The 9,555-nt window shown below is 43.4% G+C and overlaps 1 long non-coding RNA gene across 2 annotated transcripts in view; it reads right to left on the bottom strand.

The window, feature by feature from the left end:
* LOC119454248 (uncharacterized) overlaps positions 1-8,295 on the bottom strand; it is a 29,238-nt gene extending 20,943 nt beyond the window's left edge. Inside the window, exons 1-3 of one of the 2 annotated variants that reach the window (XR_005192553.2) lie at positions 7,922-8,295; positions 6,942-7,080; positions 1,084-1,378 (exon numbers count right to left, since the gene is read on the bottom strand). This is a non-coding gene — a long non-coding RNA (uncharacterized LOC119454248). Of the gene's footprint in view, positions 1-1,083; positions 1,379-6,941; positions 7,081-7,921 lie in introns of those variants that run through there. The other variant, XR_007465105.1, reaches the window with a different exon arrangement.
* Positions 8,296-9,555: the final 1,260 nt, after the last annotated feature.

Genomic DNA, 9,555 nt, shown 5'->3' with positions numbered 1-9,555 from the left:
TGTACCACATGGCTTAGCAAAGTACCAAGTCTAGTGCACTGAACTGGGAAGAGAACTTTTGCCAAAGGATACAAGGCAGTACAAAAGAAATAAACTAACCATATCTGGGTGCCTGTGTATTTCGGGAAAGCTGAAACTTTACGTTATAGAATAACAGCCACTAAGCCAGACATGCAAAAATACCATGCATACACTAAAATCATAGTACTTCACAAACCACGGCAAGAGCTTTGTTCATATGTCCTGCACATTATAACAAAGCTCAATGCATAATCACAAGACAGATCTTGTTAAACTATTTTATTGCAACACAAAATCAAAATATTTGAGCACAGTAGACTAACAGCAGTGCAAAATAGTTTGCCAATATTGCTACAAAACCCATATAAAATGACTAAAAATGCTGCTTCAAGCTGTCATTACATAAACGTGATGACAAAAATAATCAGGTGCAGCTCAAACAACACAAGCGGCCATGCTACTTATTAGGTCACCACGTCATTTTTGTACATAAAACATGGCGGCAACATGAAATTTGCAAACGAAATTACTAAGAAAACTACTATACAGCACCGAACACTTTCACGCTGAGAAGAATACAAGGCAAATGTAATTAAATGTGTACTTAATCAACTGAGACACATCACAATAGTGTTAGTACTCTGCAAAACAACTGAAAATGTCCAACAGCAACACAAAAATTGCAATGCAAGTAACTAAAAAAGCAGATGGGATCATGAAGACTGAATTTTAGAAATGCTTAAAGGCAACCACCACTAAGCACACTAATCAACATGAGTAAAATGTGCGTTGAAAAACTGCTGAGGGAACTACTGAACATCAATAACAACAAAGTCTAAAAGAGTAAGAATTAACCCGTGGATTAAATCTATATGGAGAGAATGAATGTGCTTTTTGAATAATGAGCTGCCAAGCGAAAGACGAAGCTAAGAGCTCCCAGAAATGAACCTCTTATCAAGAACAAAGCATTTCCTAAATATAAGCACTGAGTGGACACATTGCTTCACTTAACACATAGAAAAAAGAGAACAAACATACAAATTAGTATCCTAATTTGTCCCTCAAAATCACCTGTTGACTAGAACTGCTAATGATCAGAACCGGCCATAAAGAAAAATGAAGTGGAAAGCCCACACAAGTGAATCTCATACTGAAAGTGAACATGCTTCCTGGATAGTGAGCATTGATCACACACATTGCTTAACACATATGCTAAAATAAGAAGAGAAAAAGTAACAATGATGCTGTGAAGGTACTATCTATAGCTACTTGGTAGCTGCTGTAATCGGGCACACGAATGTCATGGCACTGGCATGGGATTGGAGTGCAGCGGGCAAGGAAGGTACTCATTCAGCATCTGATGGGAAGGCAAGAAAGAAATCAATTTTTACTAGCTGCCAGCATACACCATTCAGGAAAACAAATGCACCTGTCACATGTTATTCCTTTGCTCTTGGTCGTGTTGCATCTGCTCCTATGAGTTAGCACCTAAAAGCATAGACTCATTCATGGCCATCAAGAACTCCAAAAAATTCACAAGGCAATAAAAGCCTGTGAAGTGATACACATAATTATAGTGCAAGTCCCAGCTGCAAGGTGCATCAATGTAGTATCGACCAAGAAATTTACAGACCACGGGATCTCAGAAAACACTAAATATCCGAGCAGCCCTTAAAAGCCAGTAAAATCGTACATCACAATGTTGTTCGCATATACAAGTAGAAGCTGGAAATGGGAATACCAGGCTGCGTTTTGAGGCTGCCGAGATATCAGCCTTTTTGTCAGATCTCTTGGTTCGTAAACATTTTTGGTTGAGAGTACACTGTATTCAAGGCCATGCTGCCAATGCTGCTGATTACTCGGCACACACCCACCCAATTTTTCCTGTCTACCCCACCTTATTCCAAACCCTATATATAGTAGGTATTAAAATTCTCCCCCAGCAAGGGATACACATACTATCACCTGACCAAGCTATGAAAATTGTGCGAACAAGGCTGCAGACCGGGCAGGAGGTCCACACCAGCCATCACCTGTACGTTGAACTGTCCCCACTTCCAACAGAATAAAACATGTCTAAAGAACAATTAAGAGATTATTTTAAATTCAAGGCACCGAAGGACTTGAACCATGGCACAAAATGCTCAGCCCCAGGCAGCACATCACATGGGGCCAACTAGGGCCAATGATGGTTTTCATCCGGCACTGGCTGGGCCGCGAAGGCCCGCCGTTGCCTCCGTAATGCCAGTGCTGGCAAAGCCACAGTAAGAGACATCCAGCGATGGCCCTGCTTTGCCGGTGAATGCCCGTTAATGGCTAGGCCGGGCGTCGCAACTGGCTATCCCGGGCCTGCTTTGCCGTAAGAATGCCGTCATTGGCTGCACATCACTAAACATTGGTTAAGAACGTCCGTTCAAAGCTATAGGCATAGCCACATTGTTTAGTGGTTCTGATAGACCCGTAAATATCGGCCTGTCAAACAGAACGGCATTTCAATATTACTTTTCACGCAGCATTCGCTGGCCATTCCCGATTATATATGTTTACAGCACGCAATTTTTATTTGAATTTTTCACCACGCACGCCAACTGCAACGAGATCACTCTGGGGTTTTTTTTTTGTTTCTTACTAAATTATTATGTAAGTTCTGCATATTTCTTTCGTTTTATTACAAAGGCTGTTAACTTTCGCGTAATTGTATTTATTGTGTTGAATCATTCGATCGGACATTGTTAACAAGTGGCACAAGGGCACTCCATTATAATGCGTCAAAGCGCGCATGCCGTGTACATTCTCGATAGGCGCAATGACAAATTCAAGGGGGTATATAATTAAAAAGCATGTGCGCTTACGTACATGTGCGTCGTTTAAGTAGTGTTGCAGGTAGTGAATTGCAAAATACTGCATAACTTTATGGTGCAATCATCTGTACCACTTGCCAGTAATACCGTCGCTAGCTCAACTTCTGTAGCGGCTGTAAATTTTATTGCCAGTACAATACAAGGCATTTTGGATGACTGCTCCCTATATTATTTTTCGGCATAGAGAGCATATCGAACTGTGCAGTAGTGTCTCCTGTGGCCAGCTTCATTATAATCTTAGGTGCCTTTCCCGGAAAACTCTGTCGTGCGTTTTTTTTTTTTTTTTTTTGATGCCAGATGATTTTTCAGACCAACTGGCACAGTAGGCGTAAATTCCTCCCCGCAGAAAGAACCGGGGAAAAAAAGAAATTGCGCCATGTTGAAGAAGAGGTTTCTGCTGGGCTATTGGTGCATATTTCTAAAAAAAAAAAACAGCCAATAGAAGAGACAAGAATGTGAGACAAGCCCAACGCTAACTTACAATGAAATGCTTATTTTGCACGACGACAAATATATCTACACTGAAAAGAAAGGGGAAGGTGGAGAACAGAGACAACGCCACAAGAGATATACCGGGGTGGGAGGGGGGGAGTGAAGAGAAAAGGTTTGGTCAGACGACCAAGACGACTACACAAGGCGCTCTCCGTTGGAAGGGAACAGAAAATAAAGAAAAATAAAAAAGAACAGGAATGTTCGTGGCCCGCCGCGCCATTCCGAACCTTGACGGATGGCTGAAAGAGTTGAAGTTACCGACCTAGGACTGAGAACGAAGAATGAGGCTAAGATTAAGGACAGTACAGGAATATAGAATGGAAAAAAAGAAGAACGCTACTGAATAAAATTAATTTCTGATTAAAAAGTGGAACTAGCATAAAGAAAAAAAACTACTAAAATATATATACATTTTTCAAGTAGGTGAACTCTTTTTGTGAGAGCAACACAGATTTGAATAAATTTTTTGCTGACGTTTGCATCTTATATGAGCTAATAAATAAATCTAACGTTGTTTTGACTTTGCAAGGAGGCATACATAAGCTTCCTTATTCCTTATTAAATTCAGGCTCCCACTTGCACCCTCAACGACACACCTCTGGTAACTTCTTCCTCTTGTAGATAAATATCTCGGTATACACATCACACACAACATTTTTGGAATATGTATATTGAGTTTTCAATTTACGAATGCCAACCACATGTTTGGTTTCTTGCTCCAAAATTTTCTTCATGGGAAGCTTTTATTTTATAAATCTATGGTGGGGTCTCAGATCTTCGAGTACACCAGTTCTGTCTCGCAACTCTCGAAAGTGCCCAAAACCTTGCCGTCCTTGTTTTGTTACATACAATTACTCACGTGTAGCCAATGCGGCTTCTACAAAATCATCGCTTGGTTTACCTTGTCGCCGTATGCGATCTCGCTTGTGTTTGTTTATTACTATTTATTTTATTACTCCCGCGGCTTAAAGGACATATTTTTGAACCTCTCACCTACGTTTCTTCTCGCAGCGGCCACGTTTGAAGCTTTCTTGTTTATGAAAAGAAGAAAAAACTACCTGCTTTTTTATGTAAAGCCTTCGGGCTTTGATACTATACTAACATAATTAAGTAAATTAATATGTCGAACTTGAACGAGATCCTTGTACTTGCTTTTTGGGCTTCACTTATATGTTATGCGCCGCGTAATGTATTGTCGCGATGTTTCTTAGCTACGGCTGCCTCTCCTATGTGTCTATTCATTTTTTTTTTCGAAGGGGGAGGTTGTATTATTTAACTAGAAGCAAGAAATCCATGGGGGCATGTTAGCAAGTGATGCTGTGCGCCGGACTACCCCTTTGCGCACACGTTGTCTTGCTCTACCGTTCTCCTGGGATAAGCAGTGCCAAAAAATAACAATGAACACATTCATTGATCATTCTGAGTTGTTTTACAGGTCCATTTGTCATGTTTTACATTTCAGCTATAATATATAAAAAAATCAGCACAAGTGCTACTGCTCCTTCAGCCGCAGCAGCTTTTGGAAAAATAAAAATAAATAAATAAATAAAAGAATAAAAACACGTGCGCGTGTTGTTCTTCACTACTATCAGGCGAAGTGACGTCAAAGCCCCAAGAATGCGTTTCACTCTCACCACGTTTTCCCTGCGTTCCCTCGCTTTGCAGTGTCGAAGGTATGCACGGTCTATAATGCCCACAGCCGAGCCTGCGTTGCTAATCAGAACCGGATGGGCGCACAAAGAAGCGTGAACAATTGTCAAATATGTTGCTCCCTGCGCGGACCTCGCCCGCTTCCAAAGAAACGTGGTGACTCTCGGAGGACGAGGGACCCGTACACATTCTGCTTCTGCCTGTGAGCTGTCGTAGCCCATATTTCTTTCACCATCTTTTGCTTGCGAAGCATGCATCAACTTGTCCAGCAACGTGTTCAGTACCAGGGGCTTGACCTTCGCCACTACAAGCTTGGTTCCACATTGCTATTGGGTGAAACATGAACTAGCCAAACGTTGGAAAACTGCATTTACTGCGAAATAAACTCAATTATCGCAAGGTAAGTACAATTGTCTTATTTTTATTCTCAAGTGTAGTGTTTCAACTAAGTGCATTGCCTAATACGTGTATTTTCTTTTTTTTTTTACACAGATAATGTACGGCCACTTTTTACTGTGTACGTAGACGGTGCTGCACCGCTTCAGCGTCAGCTGAAACGCACTGTCTGTTTGGAAACACGCAGCACGGCACATTTCGGCTGGTACACTCAAGAAGACCAAAGTTGGATTGTCGTAATCCCTTGCGCAGAAAGTACAGTCTGCGAGCTGACTTGTGTTCAGAACTTCCTGCAAAATTATAATCTGTTATATTGTAGCTTGCTTAGGTGTTTATCATGAAACAAAGCAGCCTTTCTTTGCTACCTCTGTTATAAAAGCTTACGCATTGCCAAAGGCTAAGTACAGCTACCCACAAGCACTTACGAGAAGTCTTGTGATGAAGGCATAATTCATCAGAATTGCCTAGTTAGAACAAAAATCGCATATTTAGATGCAGCGGCATTTCCTACCTAATTTTTTCGTATTTCTGCTTCTTTTTTTCAGCTTCAATAATTTGTTTGAATGGAGAAATCATATCTGTGGGAGATAGCCTTCAATATATTGAACGCCATCACGGTTCAACTGCCGTACAGCATGCATGGAAATAAAAGCGAGAGACTGTTTAACACGCGGCTATGCAGAGTGGGAACAGGTGATACGCATTTAATTTCTCAGTTTTGTACCTTTTGCTTATATTATGCACTGCTGACAGTGTTGTGATAATAAAAGTATATGTATTGTATGCAGATGGTGCCTGAGAGACGCAGACATCGACGTCAACCAAGCGCAAGACTTCATAAGAATGTGGCTGCCAGGCGCCGTCGACTATTGCAGAAGGCGGCGTTACGCCGAAGCGGCTCAACCCCCCCCCCCCCCCCCCCCCCGCCCCGTAGCGTCATAAAGCTTTCGTAGGTGACCCACAGGATTGAGGATACGAGCGACAATCTGTATCAACCTATTTTAAGACCAATAAATAAATTGTGTATATTATTTGGTGATTTTATAGTAGATTATGGCATGTTCCATCGAGCTACCGTGCAATATTTGCGTAATTTAAAATCGTAGGAAATAACGGCATCGCCCACATACATCACAATCTGCCAATATGGCCATGCCAGTGGGTAATGCGGGACAATAAATTAACTAAGAGCGGCAGAGCCGGCTATTGACCAATACCGGCGGTGCCAGTAGGCAAGGTGGCACACTAGAATGGCAATGAACGGCAGAGCCGGCTATCTGCCTGTATTGGCGCTGCCACACGATGGCCGAAATAGGCCCTTTAGTGGCATGGCCACGCTGGGCCATTCTTGACGCGGGTAGCGCTGCCGGTTTCGGGCCTATATTTGTGCCGGTGTTTGCCGTGATATTGCCGTGCTGGGGCCAGCCTGGTTGTGCTGCCTGGGGCGTTGAAGGTTGCTCTTTTACTCTTGTGAGAAGCAGATGAAGCCAATTGCAATAATAGTTCCATTCAAAAACATACCTTCATTTGAGTCTTCAACAGACGTTGCAGGCTCCTTGTGTTCGAGGGTGCCTGATGCCCTTTCCGGTGCATGTCTGAGCCATGATTTGATGGCATCTTCAACATCTGTTGTGCTTCCTTGGGGAAACTGTTGCAGCAGCTGAAATCAACCCACATATATTGTTAGTGTAGTAACTCGATTTTCTTCAATAGCGACCACATTTTCTTCAATAGCAAGCATTGACAAACCCCAATGCATCTTGTAAAGACCACAGGACAAATTTTTTTCATCTGTACTCATGTAACAGTATGTACCGAATGTCACATAGCTAAGGAAATCTCAGATATCTCCATCAGCACTCAACATTTGCATAGATATTGAATTGATGGTACATTAAGTTTACCCTAATTTGTGTGCGGTATGTACCAAACAAATTGACATAAATCGCTCCCTACTGCTGCATTACTATTTCTCAAATACATATTTGGAGGCAATGCTGCTATGAAAAAGCACATGCCAAGTCGTGTTTGCAGTTGCTGCAGCGTGGATCTCGGACATCGCGTAGCAATTGAAGCAAACTCGCGGAATAATGCAAGCAATTAGCACAAATGCACTCAAGAGGAATAATAAGGATTCATTGAGAAATCGGCGCGCTGATGCTCGCCGCAGTCCACTGCATCGGAAATGACAGCGTCATGCAGTTTCTCTCGGAACATCGCGGGAAACTCCGGCTACATGCTTTGGCGGTTGCTGTTCTGGACGTTCATCCTCCAGCGAGTGCTCGCTTGCGCACTCAAGAAGTGACAAAGATTTCTTCGTCTCTCGAGACGCCTTTTCGGAGACGTACAGTCGTATAGGACACGACACACTTCGCGTCGAAACGCGTAGCGGAGGCGGCGCGAGACGAAGGCAAACGAAAACTACCAAGCGCTTCCTAACACGCCCAATGGCGGTACGTCCCATTTTCAAAGAAAATCGAAGGTGACAAATGAATACTCACATTTTTGCAGGAGAGCTCTTTGCACGACACCGAACGGCACCACAGAACACCTGTTACAACGCCAACGTACACAGCGGCAAAACTACGACCACAGCTACAAAACTGCACATAAAGGCGCCACGTGCCTTCTGTATGGCGGCGGGATCAACGCGAGGCTGTGAGCAGTGCGAGGCGCACAACGAGGGGAGAGGGGTACGCCGGTGGCGAGGCGCTAGTCACCCTCCTCGCTGCTCGCCCTCTCAGTTCCCTCTTTGTAATCGCGGCGTTGCTCGCGGGGAGCAGCACCGCGAATGTCATGACGCCAGCGGAAAAAAAAGAAAAAAAAAATCAAGAAAACAAATGACGACGCCGACGCGCGCTCGAGGCGCGGATATAGTGAATAGAAGATTCTAGTACACTGTAGCGCGGACATCCTCGCCGGCTGGCTGGCTCGGCAAAATATGGCTATCATTTAGTTTTATTCAGGGGGCTTGGAGGCAGGCCTCTGTACGCCCTCCGCAATTGTTCATTACGTAATATGGCCAAAGCATGATAAAACGGTATCCGCGTAATGTTCATTAGCTGGTGATTTGGGTTCACAATTCCTTTTCACTCAGGACACATCGAGAGGAAACTTTAGTTCTGGAAGAATTATTTGTACTTAATTTCGTTTTCTTCTTTGCCCATAGAAGTCCACTTAATAGTTAAGCACCATGCCCACGTGCATGCGATGTTAGCAATATATTCACAGCATATCATCGTTGAAATTCTAATGAAAAATAGTCGCATTAACGTACATTATTTGTAGAAAAGATTCCTACATTCAAAGGAAGACCAAGGGATAACACACACTGGACGTTTCCCGCATCCAAAGGGGAACATCCAGAGGACCTCCACAGGAACAAAATAAACGGAACTTTCTTTAATGTCAAAAAAGGATGTCCCATGTACGTCCGCTGAATGACCAGTGTGGGCCCAGGACGTTCGGATCTAAACTGGATATCCGACGGATATTTGTGGTCCAATGGGCTCCTTGTTTACAATGGAAGTGTACGACGCCGGTGCGGCTTAAAAACCTCTGTTTTGGGAGATATCGTAGAGGGTGACTGGTTGAACGACACGAAGCTTTGATCACAGCTTCAGAGGACATGCAAAAGCGCTTTCGGAGCCGATTAACCTATGTCCAAGCGGCGCAAGCAGCGTATATTGTGCTTGTTCTAAAAGCGGGGCTAAATATGTATTCCAAGCTATTCAAACATTCCGCTCATGAATTGAATCGGGATTGGTGTGTTTTGCGCTTTGTACTTTATTTGGCAAATATTTTGAAGCAGCGGCTTGTCAGTTTCTGACTCAGTGAAGTTCGTCGGTGCGGCCACTATCCGATTATTTTCTGCCTAATCGCTCGCGGGCGCGCTCAGTTCCGATAGATTTGTTCTTGCTGCGCACAAGGCTTGAAACGTAGCTGTTCTGCACAGTTCAAAACCTTGTAGCAAATGCGTATTATCGCGAGTAACTCGCTTACTCTTGTGGACCGTCACGAAACATTCAGCTTCGACCATTCGTGCGCTATCGATGTAGTACCGTCACTTATTGTGCGTATATAGTGCGCATATATTCAAGTGTGCGCCCATTCACTTATAGACGAGGCAACCTAA

The sequence above is a fragment of the Dermacentor silvarum genome, chromosome 1 (assembly GCF_013339745.2).
Source record: "Dermacentor silvarum isolate Dsil-2018 chromosome 1, BIME_Dsil_1.4, whole genome shotgun sequence".
In the NCBI taxonomy this organism is placed as follows: Eukaryota; Metazoa; Arthropoda; class Arachnida; order Ixodida; family Ixodidae; genus Dermacentor; species Dermacentor silvarum.
This window is presented reverse-complemented; position numbering and strand designations above follow the sequence as displayed.